Source organism: Apteryx rowi, unplaced genomic scaffold, assembly GCF_003343035.1.
Source record: "Apteryx rowi isolate R43461 unplaced genomic scaffold, aptRow1 scaffold_126, whole genome shotgun sequence".
In the NCBI taxonomy this organism is placed as follows: domain Eukaryota; kingdom Metazoa; phylum Chordata; class Aves; order Apterygiformes; family Apterygidae; genus Apteryx; species Apteryx rowi.
This window is the reverse complement of record NW_020447486.1, coordinates 263,474-281,497: the sequence shown is the minus strand read 5'-3', so window position 1 is coordinate 281,497 and position 18,024 is coordinate 263,474. Positions and strand designations below refer to the sequence as shown.

The window sequence follows — 18,024 nt, the reverse complement described above, 5'->3', positions numbered from 1 at the left end:
TATATTTTCTTTTAGGTGAGCTGGTCAAAAGCTCTAGCACTCAAAAAAAGAACAAGCTCCCACTGCTATTTTGTGCTTAATTGTGGATGCATTAGATAAGACACAGCAGTCCCCAGCAAGGATCAAATTTACCTTTTCCACCATCAGATATGTTCCTTGTTTATTATCTGCATTTGTGATGTCCTTTTCTGTGTACTTTGGTGCTGGTGTCAGTAAATATTTTTCATTTCAATCTATGTCGCATTGTAATTGTTAGTTGTTGGAATTGGAGTCAGGGTTAGGATTTAGGATGAGAAGACCAAGGCTTAGCAATTGGCCTTGAATAGGCTACAAATCCAGGTTTAGCAATGGAGCTTGCATGCAAACTTTACGTTTAGTCTGAGGCTAGCAGGCACTGGATTTGGGTTACAGCAGCGAAGTACTAGATTCATTGTGTCATCTGGAAGAGACCACTAGGTTAGGTCTGGACTGGTGTCAGAATGTGTCGCTTGATGAGGTATAGGTTTGGAGCAGATGGGAGCTGCTGGGCTGGGATCAGGATTTGGGGGGAACGATGGGATTGATGACATAAGATAAAGTCAGATTCTCAAGGGGATGCTGGGTTAGATTTAGGGCTGCTGCAGACAGGGGACAGCTACAAATACTGGTGAAGATGTGGGGTTTTTTGTTTTGTTTTGTTTTCCTTAAGAGGAGATGGTACAAGGTCTTTGGTACCACTTGGTCTAAGATTAAGTCCTGGGTTGAAAGACTTGACTGTTCTGAGATAAGGTTTGATATTTTTACCTCCCTGAGGCAAAAGTGCTGCAGGCTTTGAGAGCTCTTCATTGAAGCAGAAGACCTAGACATGATCAAGGCTGAGGCTCACATGTCAATCTCCTGAGACCCTTTTTCCCTATAGGGTGACTCTGACATGGAGCTTGTTTGTGGGCAGGAAGGTGAAGGTCAAAGCAGCAGTCACAGAAGACTGAATCTCTGGCATCCAAGAAGCAGCAAAGACAAATCTTTTGGGCTACTTTTTTTATTTCTTAAAAAGACTGAAAGTATCAGGGGAATAGTTCTCCTGTCTCTCCCCTTCCCTTTCCTCTGCCCTGGTGCTCTAATGGTCTAAAGTTTCATCTCTTTACAGTTGTCTTGACTCCTTTTCCACATAATGCGGTCTATACCTGATGCTGGTCTCTGTGCTAGTCACACATCACACGCATACTGATACAATGATTCAAGGGTTGCTTATATCTCTCCCCTTCAGTGATGCAGAGCCCTTCCAATAAGGGGGGAAAAAAAGGAGGTTGCATCAAAGTAACTTGCATGCTGAACATGCAGAGGCTGTTTTCAGCCTGACTGCACTACGTCTTCCATGAACTAATCCTCTCTAAGGAAAGAAAGTCTAGGTTGTTGAAGAGGAAACTGGAGAAGCTTTTGGGATGTATCATGCCCAATTTTATGTCGTTCTGCTCCTGCTGCCTAAGCAGAATCACCTGCCCCTGCTGTTGAACTGGCACGGTTCCTTTGACATTCCTAGAGCTGAGCCATTTCACACCAGGTCTGAATTTGATCCTGTGCCCTGGCTACATTTTTATTTGGAGTGAAGGCAACCAAGTGCTTAGTCTTCCTCCAGTCAGAAAGATGCAGTGTGCTTTCAGGCACGGATCTGGATAAAGAACATGTCCAAGAAGCCTTGATTCTCAGAGACGTGCCTGGGAATCACAGTGCTTCCTGCCTGCGCTTTATTTGTGGCTGGCCTGTGGCAACAACCACATGATGACACCACCTCTCCTTCTTCCCTTATCCTCAATACCAGCTCAGTCCTGCTGGCCATCAAGTGACATCAAGGCATGGCACATCTTTGCACTGAGGTGTGCATAGCATCAAGTACTAAGGTCTGGGTAGCCTATATAGGAGTTTGAAAGAGAATGGCTCGCTCCTTAGTCCCCCTTCCAGATTAGGGGAAGCTTTAAATGACACTTTTTATGTTATCTTTCTATGTGAGAAAAAAATTTGCTTTACTGTAGTCTGACTCTTTTCCTTTTGCCAGAGGTTCATAGGAATGCTGGGGAGTGCTCATATGCCATACTATTTTGTGTTCGTTGGTTTTTTTTTTTTAAGATCTAGTTAGGGCTGCTGCAGAACAAATATTCACTTCAGACCTCCAATCCAGGCATCTGGCACTCTGCTGAGAGAAAACAGTTCCAAGCCTGGCAATCTGGACCAAAGGCACTGAGAGGGAAAAAAAAAAAATCTAAATGATGTTAATAGCTTGTGAAGGTGCTGGATCCTTCTGGCTGTCTCTGCTGGGGGAGAGATCTCTAGCCCAATAGAAGGACTGCATAAAAATACTTTATCTAGCCAGGGCAACAGGAAACAAAAATAAGTCTATGAAAAAACAGGTGGGGAGATCCTGACTATATGTTTTGTCCTTGTATTGGGGGACAAGGAATGGAAAATGTTACCAAGTGGGTCTAAGGCTCTCCATTTGATTCTTTTGTTTCTCCCCTGAAGGAGAACTTCCCTCCTACCCTTAGCGCATGCAGAGGACTGATGTAGAGGTTGCTAGAGAGTTGCTGCTTCAACTGGTGGGACTAGTTTCCCTAGGGCCCACAGGTCAGTGGCTGCTGTCTTATTCAGTACTCCAGTTCACTGCTTTGAGTGAACGCTGAAGGCTATTCAGACAGGCTGCTGTAAGATGTGAGGAGTCCTCCTGCCTTTTGTTATCCCCCCTAGGGACAGGGTAGGACAGCTCCTGGYGGAAGGTGTCACCCAGAACATCACTTTGGCTCCAGCCAGCTGGTCACACTGGCTCTGCTTATCTATATGGGCTATAAAAAGGGACTTAAACAGTGCAGTGCTGCACCGGAAACCAGAGCAGCAACAGAGTGAAAGTGAGTTTATAGATAGCAGGAAGATGGGATTTTCTTTTTGTTAGGGAAACTGTCCAATCCAGTGTCCCTAACAGGGGGACTGACTCTAGGTTTCTGCTTTATCCGGAAGAAACAAAATAATTCTTTATAAGATGATTTTATTAGTATTACAGCTCGAGCTAGGTGCCTCCTCCGAGGGACCCCGAATGGAAAATTCCTTAGGTATTTATATTCTTGCGGGTTAAGGTCTTTGTCCATTCTCCAATTTGTTGCACCAATGATTGCTTGACAAGTAGTAGCTTTTTCGTTCCTGGTTGGTTTCCCTGTTGTCTCCAGGTGGAGTTATGGTACTCACTGGTCATTGCCGACACTGTTTTGTTACTTTCTTATCTCCCAGTTCCCTCCTTGTTCAGACTGRCCCAAAGAATTTCGGGAAAAGTTCAGCCATGTGCAGCCTTAGGCTTCAGTAGATTTAGCTACTRGTGCTAAGCAAATGCTATTATATCCAGCACTTCTTTTCTGTTGAGCTTTTGGGAACAGATGGAGAGTCGATGAGGCAGAGATGCTGGAAGGGACAGTATGTTTCGAATGTTTTCCTTAATGTCTTCTCAATCTGCTTGTAGATTCATAGCTCCTGCCTCTTCTACACAGGGTAGTACAGGACACAAATTTCAATGCCCCCAAGCCTCTAGAGGTGAACTTTCCCTGAGGCCTGTTGAGCTGTGTCCTTTGGGCTCAGGGGCTTTTGACACAAAGGGTCATGGGAGCAGCTCATGGCCTGATGGCCACTTGTGTTTACATACTTTATTCCAAGTTACCACAGTGAAGGGGCTGGACTTTCTGGATAGAGACACTGACACAGGAGTGCCTTGACCAGGCCTGGTACTGAAGCTGATAGGCCAGTCCTGCCTCTCTAAATGGCCAATGTTTGTTTTAATCTGGTTAGAAGCCAAAAAAATCAAATCGGAGCCCAGCAGTGTGCTGAACAGCAGTCATTATTGATAGTTACTCATCCCGTTGCTGTTTCGCGGCTCTGACGAGAAACTTAGTGTGGTGGGAGAGAATGGGGGTTTCTCTCTTCATCGTCTTCTCTCTTCATTCCTTGAAGAGATTCACACACATTTCTTCTCAATACACCTGTACCCTGGCATTGCCCTTAGAGGACGGATCTAACTTCACAGATGCCTTCAAAACTCTCTATGTGGCAGCCAGAGAGTTTGAGGGAGAGCAGTCAAGGAGAAGGGGGTGTTAAATCATTATTAATTCCCAAAGACAATGGCTTCAGGCTGTGAACTGTGAGATTTGATTACTCTCCCATTAACTTTCATAGCTACGTATGTAACTGGTTAATAATTMTAGCCAGCTGACAAAGTTAGAGTCAAATCTGAACTTTTCCTTAGCCTGGTGTTTTGGTCTGGATCCATCTCTGTTAATGATATATACAGTAAGTACAGGGGGCAGAACTGCTCGATTTCCATGAGTGCTCAGGCTTGTCTTCTGGAAGACATGTTGCCTCTTTGAGGCTCGTGGTTTTGTTCCCAGAGAACAGGGAATCAGCTGTGGCTTGATTCTGTGTTCACTTGTCTTTAGCAATTAGGGTGCAGGAAAAAGCGTTGCAGGAAAATATCAGGATGGACAGACAGCACAGTCTGAATTTTCTTTTTGCGGCTTTTGCTAGTTCCCTTCTTACTGCACTCCAGCCTCTCCTGTTTTTCCCTGAACTACTGCTCAAATCATTGCTGTTGGTATAAGCAGTAAGCTCAGGCCCTGAGCCAGACCTTATGCCAAATATTTGAATATTTTGAGTCTGCAAAACGAGCGGGAGAACTTCACAAAAGTCCATTTCCTTGCGTGTCATGTAAGAGATGATTTCCTTCTGACTGTACCTTAAGGTCAATTTAAGCCCTACAGCATAACAGTTAAGAGCACTGGTAAATAGCTGGTATGTCACTGCAGAAGTTTTTAATATTGATTGGGCTTCATAGTGTTACCTTCCCAGCCAGCAGTGCCATAGTAAGGATGGGAGAGTCAGGCCTTTAGTTGTCTAAGCTTGTTTTAGGAAGTGTCATTGCTGTGCTTTTCCTGCAAGGGAACAGAGCCTGGGTTCTCCTGCCCCATACAACCCAGTCATCACTGTGAGCCTAATGCTTATGTCCCACACCCAACTTTATCATAAATGCCACAAATCATAGCATGAAAGGGTTTTTTTGTTTTTTTTTTTAATCTCCGTTTTGCCTGAGCAGAAGTGGTAATGCAAGGTGCAAAGGGATGGAGAAGTCAATGTGCAGGTGAAGATGCAGGTGTTTCCTTGATTGCATAGTGTAACTTCCACTCATTTTCTTGAGACTTGGGTAAGCATAGCATGGTCCTAAGTTTTTCTCCTGTAGTGTTGTGTTTATCAGGCCTTTAATTAGATAAAAATSCTTAGACTAGGGTCAACAACTGTTCAAGGGTGTTGGACAAGGTTATACTTTGTTTTCTACACAAGAGTTTAAATGGATCAATAGAAATTCAGTGGGAGCTGGGAGAAACTGCTGTTCAAGAGGCTGCCAAAGAGCTGATCATTCCCAGCTTTTCTCAGTGTAAGGCAGTGTTTTCCAGCTCCTGCTGAGTTCTTGAACCAGCAGAAGACAGAAGTGGGATCCGTGCCTTTCACAGAAGCCTCCATTAAGATGCCGCAGATCCCAGATCTGGATCAACTGTGACCCTACTGGATAGTATTTTCAGCTGGTTTAGATGAGGGGTCAACCGTCTACAGCATATTCCTTAGCTAAAACAGCCAGAAGGGACACTTGAATGGTTCTTTGGCCTTCAGAAGGAAGCCAAATTATGTGTTTCCTTTTCCCATCTGTTTGTGAAAATTTCCTAGCTGCTTGTCTCTGAGGCCATGCCGCTCCCTCTGTACTTTTAGCAGGTTACGTGCTTTCACTGGATTAATAGGCACATTGCTGTTACAAAGGCCACTTGCTAGTCCTTAAGTTGTTCTCCCCTGCAGACTTGCTCCTGCTAGATACAGAGGCAGAAGGTTTCTTTAGAAGAAGCAGCTGAGGGGGAATGTTTTTGTGTCAGATTGGGTTCTTGCCTAGAGCTCTTAAAAGGCCAGTACGCATCTTTAGGAGGAGTTTTGCTCCATGTCTAGTAACAGTCTGAACCCTTTCGTGCCACGCAGATTGTGCTGTAAGTGCTTCCTGCATCCGTGCGCCTTTGCACTGAGCTGCCTGGCAGGTTGTAGGGGCTGCTGGCTGCAATATTTCCTTCCCTGGTGGCACTGATTCCCTTAGCTTTGAGTTGGGGAGGACTGAGCTGCAGAGTTCAGGCTCAGATCTGAGGCATCTAAGGGGATCCAGAAGTTGGGAACTTTGGGGTAAGCTAGGGCTCATCTGCAATAACAGGGAGCGAGCTGTGAAACTGTCCTAACTGGAGCTTGGGTGGCTGTTTTGTAACACAGGAGAAGCTCCAGCCCAGCAGGATGAGGAGTCTGGGTGAATGATTTTGTGCTAATTTACAGTACTGGGTGGAACTCTAGCAACAGCATGTTATTTTGGCTGAGTTTTGTTTTGCCATTCAAACCCCAAAACTCAGAGGTAATTGAACTAAAAAGCATGAGGATGTTGTAAGTCTGCTTCCCTTCCTCCTCTATCTGTGGAACCAGGCTCCGTTATTTTTAATTAGCATCTCCCTGATCTATCAAAACTACCTCCTTTTCTAAACTGGCTTCCACTGCACCTGTTTGTCCTCTGGTTGGAAGGCCCAGCCCCATGGCATATTGGGGTGGTATGAAAGAAATAGGGTGGCTGTGTGACTTTATCAAAACACAAAAGTGGTATAGATTGTGCAGCAAACTTACCAGGCTAGCTTTGAACTGGTTGGACATCGGAAGTCATCCCTCGGATGAAAGAATTTGTGTATGACTTTGATAGCAAAACAGAGACAAGAGGGTAGGCTTGTCTGCTGGGTAGAGCAGTGGTCTGGAAAATCCTAGAAATGGCCTCTGCCTTTGTTATGCCAAAGACTTCCTTTGTTGTGCACAGAGTTTTGTCCATTTTCCTATTTCCTTCATCTATAATAATGATGCTACGTTTTCCAAAGATATGGGTACTGTGGGGGGGAAAAAATACAGCAGTGATCGTGGAAATGTCCCAGTGCAGCAGTAGGGGCCATGTAAATGCCAGGACAATTACAGCAGAAACTACACTATTACTACAGATTGATGGGTAAAGCAGCAGCAGAAGGTCATAAAGCTTTTTATCTTGCACTGAGGGTTGACTTCAGATGCAACCATGGTAAGTGGCTGTGCAGAACTCGCTGCTCAGTTCTTCCTTCACCCATGTGAAGCAGCAGATTACATGAGGGTCCTTCAGTTTTCTATCCGGCTGGGTGTCTGTAGTACAAACTTCTGCTTCCCTGCCAAGCTGCTTGAAGCTTATCTGAGCTGGATCCTGCAAATCCTAAAGACAGAAGTGTTTCTGACCTGCTCCTTGACCTGAACTTTCCCAACTGAATTTGGATCTGGAGCAGCCCCTGGATCCCCCACTACTTTTCCTCTCCATAGGTGTCATTCTCACTAGCTCCCTAGCTGTTATTTTTACAGAGTATGGTTTCTACTCTCTTGACATTTTAACGATGCTCATTTTTATTACCTGAAGACAAACTGCCAGAGACTTGTTTATAAACCCCTGGTACACAGCAAGCAGGGGCTTCCAACTGACAAAAACTCTCATTCAATCAGGCTCCAGAACAGACTTGAGAAGGAGATCAAAGAGGATATCTTTGGCGGGGGGTCTCCTGGTGTGTACAGTTGTATAAACAAGTATGTTTCAAGTAATTGGAGCTGCTGATAGCTGCACGGTTTACTTTGGACAATATTGTGTGTTTTCTCTTGGCTTTTCTGGTTTGTTTGAGAACCTTTTTTTTTTTTTTTTTTCCCCAGAGGGGGCACTAGGGTCTGACCACTCAAAACGTAGTTTTCCATCATCATTTATTCTGACTGTTGATATGTCTGAAATAACCCTCTTCTTTCAGCAAATCCAAACACACCTGTCTCTTAGAGAGGTTAGAGTCTAAACCTAGTTCCAGAATCAAATTTCACATTTGATTCTCTGATATCTGCTGAGGTGAATGAACCCAAAACTCATTAAAAGCATTAGTGCTTCTGGGATCTCATACTAAATCTGGGCCTGGGGACTCCTTGTTAACTTTGATTAGGTACTACCAGTGGCATGTTCACACTGAGGTACAGGATCCATCTTAAATAAAAAGGTAAAATAGAGCAGTATTTTCCAACTTCTTCAGGCCCCTTAGCCAATTTACCAAGTCAGGACTGTGCATATATGGACTGATGATTAAATGTTCCCATTTAGTGGGAGAACACTGGGTTGCTAAAAGTTATACTGGGGAGGAGGAGAAAGGGCTTGGTTGGCAAATCAGAACCTCAGTCAACGTTTCACAAGGCATCAGTATGGTTTTGCATGCCTAGGTATTTGGAGGCATTTGTTCTGTCTCCTTTGCTAACATCTTATTAGAAGAGTCTGAAGTTAGAATAAGCATTGACCCACACAGCGAGCTTTGCTCTGTGCCCTTCTGCAGTCAGCAGCTCTCTCCATCTACGTTGCTTTCTAGGTCTTGATTGAATGCTGAGGCATTCGCCTTGTAATGATTTTCAGTACGTTTTCAATCAGTGAATTTGGCTGCAGATCAATGCCTGTATGTGCATGCATAGTTGAGGTATCAAACTTGGAAGAAGGCTGCAGGTGGAGAGACTAAAGCGTCAGTCTCAAAAGCCTGCAGTCCTGGTGCACTGGTAGCTGTGATCTGGTGACAAAGGACACTACCAAGAGGCTTGAGTTCTCCTTCAAATTAATTCTGCTATTAGACTATCACTTGGCCTTGGATAACCAAACTCCAAGCTCTGGTTTTGGTAAGTCTTAATCCCAGTCATTCATTGTGCAAGTGCTCAGAGTGGAAGAAAGGGTGATGCTGTGCTGCTACCCTCCTTTCCAACAGACTATCCAGACTAGGGCGGTGTGAATATACTCTCACCTTCCTGCAAGCTGGCACAACTTCTACTCCAGTGCGTGTCTAGGGCTGAATGAAGGGGAGCAAGGCTGCTCTGTGGTGGGCACGCTAAACCTTGGGACACCGCAGTACAGCTTGTGGCTTAAAAGCTTCCTTGGTGCCTGTTATGATGCTCAGGGAGTGTTATACCCCCTCATCCTCATAGCCACACAAGCGGACGGCTTCTCTTTGTATCATGTTGTTTGTGCTACAAATCTCAGCTGCCAAGTGCAGAAGCTTTAGCTTACCCCTCAGCTCCTATCCACTGAAATAGGATCTGCAGTGGCCAGTGCTAATGCAAATCTTGTCCTCCCCAACAAGCAAACACTCCTTGGCTATTAAAAAAAAAAAAAAAAAAAAAAACTTTTTAAAGCACTTGCCATGTGCTTTAATCAACTATCTTTCAAGGTCAGTCTGTCATTTTGCTTCTCTAGAGCATCCCATACCCTTGCTCTTGCGGACTGTCACCTCCCAACTTTCTCTCTCTCCTTTTTCCAGCTCCAGAGCTGCAGGAAGCATCAGTGTCTTGCATGATGACAGTGGCAAGGGAGTGACAGGCAGGGTGGGTGGGGGTGGCTGATGGTGAGCAAGCCTACTGACAGGATGGTGTGACTAAGAGCCAGCTGGCTAATTAAAGTACAGCAGTAGGAGGAGCAAAGTATTTAAGGGTGCCAGAGAGAGAGGCCTCCACAAATTTCTTGTTACACCTCAGCAAGCCAGGTGACTGTGTAACACAAAGAAAAGCTTCCTTAACTCTTTTATGCCTCTTAAGGGGTGAAACCAAGGGACTGGGAAAATGGCACCATTAACTGAAAAGCCTAAATCAAGGTAAGGACACCAATATCTTTTATCCAATTAGTCAAAAGGTAGCCCTCCTAGAGCTGCTGATGAATTGAACTCCCAGGACTTTACATGACATTAGCACATGTTGATGTGCAGTGGGTAGTTCTGTTGGGGTGGTACAGGTTAATATTCAGATTGCTCCTTTCATCAGGATAGGTGTTGGCAATTGCTGCTTGAAAAGAGGGGATGTATCTACATAGCCCTTACATGGGCTTGTGTTGTAATTAGGGAAATGGGCAGGTCCTTGTTTCCCTACCAGAATGACTGGATCTTTCTCCTGACTAATTTTACAGGAAGGAGTGGTTAAAGGCAATTTGCTGAGTCTGTGGCCTGTTGCTTAAATGAAAGTGAGGAGAATGAATGTGGAGTTCTCAGCAATGTGTAAATTTGGTCACCTTAGGCTGGAAGAGTCAGAGGGAAGCGAAGATGAGGGTTGGTTTCTGGAATGTGGCATTTTGCTATTTCTAGAGACGCGTGGAATCTCAGACCATTGCTTAAGCCAGCAGATTGGTTTTCTTGGCTCATTTTCAGTGCTGAGATAAGAAGCAATCACTGTGTTCTTAATTCCAGTGTGTAGGTGACTTCAGAGCAGCACAGTCCAACCAACCRAGCTCAAGGTTAGCGGGCCAGGGCTCCAGCATGAATTCTCTGGCAGACACTGGTTTGCTGTGTGGCCTTGGGTGCATGACAGTGGCCAGCCTTCTGGATTTTGCTGGGACCTTTTTGTGCCAGATATACAGGTGCATGAATCGGTTCCCTAGAAACTCTTCTAGCATAGCAATGTCTCCATGTTGGCAAAGGCCAAGGCTAATAACTCGGTCTCGCCTCCACTCGCACCCCCACACTTGTCAAAGGTGTGTTGGAAGAGATCCTGGCGTGTGCCTGACTCCCCTTATGCATTGGCTAGACTTAGCTTTTGCTGTGGCCCCCAGAAGTCATTGCAGTTGTGTGTAAGTGGGAACAACTCTCAGACTGTTCCTGCTTATTCTGGAAACATCATATAACACCCCAAAAGGCTGACACGTGTACCCTGTGCCAGTTCGGCTGATTTCAGCTGCTGCGTAGAATAGAGACCAGTGTTTTCCATTTTTGTGTGAAGTAGGAATGACACCTACATACCTTGGAACATGGTAGCAGCAGCTTAGTGAGTGTTTCTACAGAGCTTCAAAACAGCTAGTGCTAGCAGAGCTCACCATTAAAAATTAATGTGTGATGATGGTTGCCACAGTGAATGCTTGGCAGTACTTGTGCAATTCCTCTGCCTGACGCAACTAGGAATCTCAGGGTTTGTCTGGGATGGCATACAGTAATCTGTAGCAATAAAGTATCTATTTTATACATCAGAATCTTCTCTCTACTCTCATTTTTGTGAAATGTTTGTAATTGGATCTGAACTCTGAGACACTATTCAATTTCTAATTAGAATTTCTACTTAATGCAACTTCCACTTGTTTACTACTTCACTGGTCAGGAGTGTGTGACAGCAGTGAAGACAGCTTTTGTTGTCTTTGCTATACAAAATCATKTCAGGAGAAGCTGCTGGATGTTGTTCAGATGATCTAAATTATTGTATTTATAGAATGTCATTCACTGTAGTAAATGCAAAGTAGTGTTTGTCTGTCCCTCAATGCTGTGGTCAGCCGAATGGGCCCATTGTCGCCCCTAATTAGGGCTTCTGGAATTTGAATCTGTTTATGTACAGCAGTTGCTCTGCGGAAACAAAAATGGCCTCCAACCAGAGGTGTACGCAAAGTTAAGTGCAGTACACAGAGTGCACTGGTCACACAGGTCTTACAAGTAGTCTCAAAACAGCTTGACCCCAAGAAATATGCTATGTACATACATAAACTTTCTTCCAGCTGAAACAGAAACCAGCATCCTCTTGGCTAGGTGTGGTCATTGCAGATTCCTCAGATGATTTCCCTTTTGCAAAAAATAAATCTGGTGTYACTGAATTAATTTCCCCTTATTAACCCTAGACAAAATGAAATTTCAGTAGTTAATGTGCTGCCTGCCCAAACTCCCCTATGAGTCATGGTGGAACTAAGAGTCCTGAGCTGTCCCAAGTKGCTGTGTGGCTATTATATTATTTACTGCTTTCCCTCCATAGCTGGCAGTCTGAGAACTGTGCCCACTTGAGTTCCCTTGTACAAGACATACGTCAGCGTGTTTGTAAAGTGCTTCCATTTGTGAGGTGTTAGCGTACATATTACAGCGACTTCTGAGCAGAAGTCTCAGCTTCTAATGCTCCCAAATGTTGTGCCTTGGATCTCCTGCTAAGTTGAATACAAGATTTTATTTAAAATATTTCAGAATTTATTTTTCTCTCTGAAGTTTCAAAATGTATATGTGGGCTGCTTGGACATACAGGTGTGGCACAAAGGCATTTGTTTCTTTGGTTGACACAGATGATACATAGCCCACAGCTAATGTCACCATCATCCCAATAGCTATCAAATGCAAAAAAAAATAGAGGGCAGTCTTGACAGAGTCAGGAGGAAGTCAAAGCCCATTTGCAGTGTATTGAAATCTATTGTCATGGGAAGAAATGTTTTTGGCTGTAATGCTACTGATAAGAGCTGTTCACTTAACCAAAGGGAACCAGTCAGGCACTTCATGTCAAGTTTCTCTTCTGTCTACTATGCCAAACCATCCTCTYCTGGACTGCTCTTTCATGCGCTGTGCCTGTAGCAGGACAGGGGCTGGGGGCTCCAGCAGGAGCCGCTCCTTAGCCACCCACCCCTGCAGCTACAAGTTGTTGTCGCCTCAGGAGCGTTCCCTGGCTGATGTGAAATTATTCCAGTTTCCTTGCAAGGGAGGTTCCTGTAGACATCAAAGTCACTATCTGAACTAGCACTGACTGCAGAATTGTTTTTAGGTGACAGGCCAGAATTAGAATGGACCAAACAAGCTGATTCATCTCTTAAACCTCCAGATTTCCCTTCTTTTTCAGCTGTTGAGCATGTCAGTTGTAGGCTTTACTCTCTGTGACATTAAGCAGAGTTCAAACTTAGGACTTCCAGTCTTTAAAATCTTCCACTGTTTTCCAGATTAGGATCTCGGATATATTTGCTGTAATTCTTGTCTTCATTTTAATGAGATGGGTGGCAATGTGCAGGCCAGTTGCTTTGGAAATGTTACAGGCTTGCAAAATGAAGACTCAGAGGTGCAATAGCTTTCTAAAAATGCATGGGTGGGGGTGTGTATCAGGAGGGAAAGGAGCTACTTAAACAGAAAAATAGTGTTGGTGCAAAACAAATTAGTGCTAGCTGGTCATGAATTAAATTTAGGCTGTAGGTCAGAACCTGCATTCTAACTGGAAGAAGAATGAGCTCTGGAATAGCCTTCAGGAGGAGCAGTGGAGGCAGAAAGCTGTACCAGTTTTAAGCTGGGACATGAAATGTTCTCAAACAGGATTGTATGACASAGTTGCCTGCAATAGCATAGGAGTCGACTTGATGACCCAGGAGATCCTTTTCTGCCCTATGTTCCAAAGTGGTGACCTTGAACTGAGTTAAGTCAGGTTGCGGGTGAGCTTTGTTTACTCTGAAGTTGATGACTGAAAGATGACTTAATTCAAAAGCATTGCTGAGTTCTTAAAGCCACATCTCCTATTTTAAATTTCTTACTTGATTTCTGTTTTTCCAAGTAACGCATTCCTGTTAAATTGCACAAAAGTTAGCTGGGGCAGATGTCCCCAGCTTAACTTTGCAGATTAGGAAGGAAACAAACATGCTCCATACCTAAAAATAAATAAATAAATAAAGCCATGATATTGCATATGAAATGTGCTATGTTTATTTCTTCTAACAGCTGTAAGCTCAATTATTTATAAGAACATTTAATGCCAGCTTGTGTTCTATGCTGCCGTTTGTTTCATTTAGCAAGCTTTCACTGCTCCCTCTCTGCTGTTTTAACACTCGCTGAAGAGCGCAGGGAGGCCGTTGTGTTGTTCAGAATTAGTGCAATTCTTCTGTGCACTGCTTATTCATAGTCTTTTTGTGAGATTTATTCTTAGGAGCGTAATGTCTTCTGAAGGAGTGCCAGGATGTTCTTTAACCCTTAAAATTACAATGACAGGCAATGTATTTCTTTCAGTATTTCAGGGTAAAGTATGGTAATATAYGGTACTTGGAGAGAGAGCTGATTGCCTGTGTTAACCTGAAGCTGCCTCCTGTAATCTAGTTATTTTCTCTCTCCATGCTTTATGTAATATAATGTGAGAAGTGAAGAGGTGGTATTGTAGCCTTGATAACTGTGCTTCAGATGCAGGAAGGAACTCGGTTAGACAACTCACATGTTTAGACCATTAACTTCAAACCAWGCACATGCCAAAATGTTTCTCTGGGCCTGGGGCAGAGCTCGGCAGGACCAAACCCCACATGCAATGTGGGCCTGCCATGGGGCCGGGCAGCAGGCAGTCCGCCTAAGGAATTCAACACTGTAGGTGTATCAGGAAGCATCGCTGAGAGAAGCTGCCATACCCTTTATGCCAAGCTTTTAGACATACTTTGAGCCCACCCTCGGGTAATGGTAGGGGCGCGAGCAGCCCTCTCTGTGGGCAAACTCAGCCAGGCACCGAGGCTGCGGGTGCCACTGGCAGCAGCCAAGCTGGAGCGGCTGGGGTGTCCCAGAGTGAACAAAAATGAACTGGGAACTTCAGTTGTCTGGAACAAAAAATAAACTTGACCAATCTGATTTTCTCCACCTCTGCTAAAGTACAAAAATAATCTAAACTGCAAAAATTTCTCTACTCTAAGCATCGAGTGCTAAGTTGGGTGGGGTTGTTGGCGTGACGTGAGGCTGTGTCCTGGGAGCTGTGTTTGCTGGCACGTTCCTTGAGCAAAGGACCCTCCGGAGCAGGGGAAGTGGCAGTGGTGCGGCCCTCTGCCCCCTTSCCATCTTTGGGACTCCATGTTACTGACATGGCTGTGTGCGCAGAACATGTGAATCTGGCACACTGCTGGCAATGTGCGGAAAGGCCTGAGCTGCGGGCTAAATGACCGAGCGTTGCGAATGATATGCAGGATCTGACCACACGAAAAGTAAATGTTATGATTGCTGGTCCTCCTGGTGTTTATGTAAGTCTCAAAGCTTGGCATTTTTCTAAAAGCCTCAACTCCTAGATTATATGAATATAAGTAACAATTTTCATTTCAAAACAACCATAAAACCCTTAAAGTTCTTGTGCCTGGAGAGAAAAATTTGGAAGTGTAAAAGCTCAAACCTGAGAAGATAAAGCAGGAGGCCAAATCTCAGGAATTTAGGGACCTGCCTCATAAATTTTGAATGCTTATGTTTAGCAATTTACATCTTAAAATCCTATGTGAATAATCAGAGCTGTCAATAGTAACAAGAGAAGAAACCAAAGGAAATTACTTCTCCGCACACATTTGACCACCAAAAATAACTACCTCCTGCGACACTTAACTGAGATACCAGTGACTTAAGAGCATGTGTCCTTACTCGGAACTATTAATGAGCTGTTTGTTATTCCCTGCCATTACAGGGGGAGTACTTGAATGTTTAGAGCCTGTGAGATAATCCAGAGACATGCTGTGCAGCAGTAGTCACCACTTATCTGCATTCCTCCTAAATAGGGTTCCAAATCCCCTGYTCTCTTTTCCACACCAAGTAGGGAAAGAGCTACAGTCTTGGAAGAAATGTGCTGGGGATGAAAGGGAAGAAGGAACCATTAAATGTCCGTCTAGAGCTACAACGGAGCTGGTCAGGACTTGGTGGACGTTACGTACAGGCATTGGCATGTGCAGAATTGCAGCCCATGGTTTATGCCCTTAGGAATTCAGTACCTTTCATTGTATTTTGAATGAGTGCAACTTTGAAGCCTTTGTTGCTTTTTTTGTCACATTTCGGGAAAGGCATGAATTCAGGTCTGGCAAGGAGACAGACTGTCCACTGATTGGAACAGGGAGTTGGAAGGAGTAACTTTTTTGTTTTATTTTGTTTTGCGTTGCCTAATCTGGCAGTACCAGTTTCTCTGTTTTTAAGATTACATGAGGGATCTCATTGTTAGTTCCCTTTGAAAGGCTCTGTGCTGAAGTGCTGCTGCTCACGCTTGCACAAGCCTGCAGGACTGGCTCGGCTATGTCTGCAGGAAGCTCTCCAGAGCACCCGGGAGCAGAAAATGTTTCCAAATCCCCCTCCTTCYGCAGCCTGCAGGCAGCCTAGGGACAGGCTGTCTGGCCAACCTGGCAGGGACTGCTCTGTCTAATGATGCACTAGYCCAACACTCATGGCACACTAATGTACAGCATGTATATAGCCAGGTGTTACAGAGGGCAACACTTTGCTATACTTGGACCATGGAGCCAGATGTGCTGCCTGGCTGAACCATATATCTAGTCCCAAGAGCAGCCTCAGGCTACTCCATAAAACACAAGATAGGCCTAATCAGACTTCAGTATGTAATTTAAGTTAAACGTATGTGAGACAGGTAGAATAACCCTGTAGCCCTAATGCAAAAAGGTGCTGAAGCATGTTCTAAACTTCAAAGATGCGCCATAATCTCCTRAATCTAAAAGATGATTATTTCTACCTGCATGCAGCCAATCTGCATACAGATCCTCAGCTGATCTAAATCAACTTTTAAATGGAGTCTCTAGAGTTGCACTCATTCATATCCACCAAGCACTAAGAATTTAATCCTTTGTATGGGAACCTGCATTAGGTGCGAGTTCAGCCGAGTGCTTAAATAATGCTGTTTAGTTTCACAGTTAATAAACACTGAATGCTTGTTATTTTAATTGAATTCCATAATTGCTAATAAGTTTGGGGATATGTGGAAAAGTCATTTTCTAGATCTAATTCTAATGAGTTTGTCCGCCTACTTCATTTACTTATAGCAAACTTATTTCTTTAATTACCACTTTAATCTCCAAATCACTTCCTGTGAAAAGTAATTTGTTCTTTTAAAGCCAAATAATTGTGCGTTTTTGTGGGTTCTTTCATTAATGCTCTCCTTACATTGCAAGTAACATCAAGACTCCCGAATCCAAATAGAAAACACTGAAATCAGAGATTCTTTGAAGTGGTGATGCCAATATTTCTACATGGAGATGAGATAGTCTGAACAGCACAAAGCATGGGCCCAAGTTTAATTGCTCAGAGACTGCCATTGTGGAAGGGACCCTGTATTGCTCTGGGATTGTAGCAACAGTGGGCTCTGCCTTTGCCCAGGTTTGTGAGCTGGCATTCCTGTTTTCTCTCTAGAAAAGGTAATAGGCTGGATTTTTTTGCTTTGTGTTTTGTATCGTGTATACTAGAGGAAAGCATGCAACATTTTGGGGATGCTCTAAGTGGAGCATCTTTCTTTCTGTTGACTTGCATGGAGCCTGTAGAGAGGAGGGCCAGTGCTGAGTCAAAACTTTTGGGTACCTGTGATCTCCTCAACTTCAGAATGACATTTGCGGAGGCTTTAATTCTAAAGCTGAGTTGGGACTTACCTCAGTTTTGGCCCTTCTTGTAGTTTTCTCCCTGCCTTACAGGGGGACATATATTTATCCAGTGAGTTTAACTCATAACAGTTTTCCATACATAGAAGATTATAATATTCCTACATATATCCTTTGCCTGGGTAGCCTGTAATTTGAGCCCATTTCTTTCTCCTTTACCTGAATTAAGGCATCTTCCTGTAATGGAAATCTTATTGAGATGAGAAAGAACATTATTAATAAATACAATTGTCCAAATTCTCAGACTGTGCCAGCCATCTCTAGTTCAGGGTCTTTACTCCTCATATGAAATAGTAGAAGCAAAAAGCAGGTATTGCATTGGCAGGCAAAGTCAGGCAGCAGGCCCTTAGGTTGTGTTCAGCTTTCATTGCTGACTAGTTTTAGGCTGCGGCCCCCACTTTGCACTGTGTTTCGCTGGAATCAGCTTAGAGTTAGGCTGCATCTTGCTGAGTCTTCACCAACCCATGGTGTATCTCTTATGTGGCTATTTCAATGAATAAAATGTTTAAAAAATTAAGTGTTGGCAGCTGTTGCTGGAGTGGCATGCTTGAGAGACCAGATACTGGCTAGTTTTAGCGGTGAACAGACTAGTCTGTTACTGTATTTGCTTGTTGAATTTTCTTTCCTTTCCTCTTAGAGTATCTGTCGAACACGTTTGTTATGTTCTGGCTGGTATGAAACAAATGCTAGCTAAGAATGGGGACAGTTCAAGCAGAATTGCCTGAAGGCAATTTCCACCTCTTACAATGTACCACTGCTGCCCCCAGTTCATGTAACAGGAAAACAAATATCTCCAACTA

The 18,024-nt window shown here is 44.0% G+C and overlaps 1 protein-coding gene across 1 annotated transcript in view; it reads left to right on the top strand.

The window, feature by feature from the left end:
- SORBS1 (sorbin and SH3 domain containing 1) overlaps positions 1-18,024 on the top strand; it is a 136,255-nt gene that overhangs the window by 41,511 nt on the left and 76,720 nt on the right. The gene's annotated exons all lie outside the window — the stretch shown is intronic.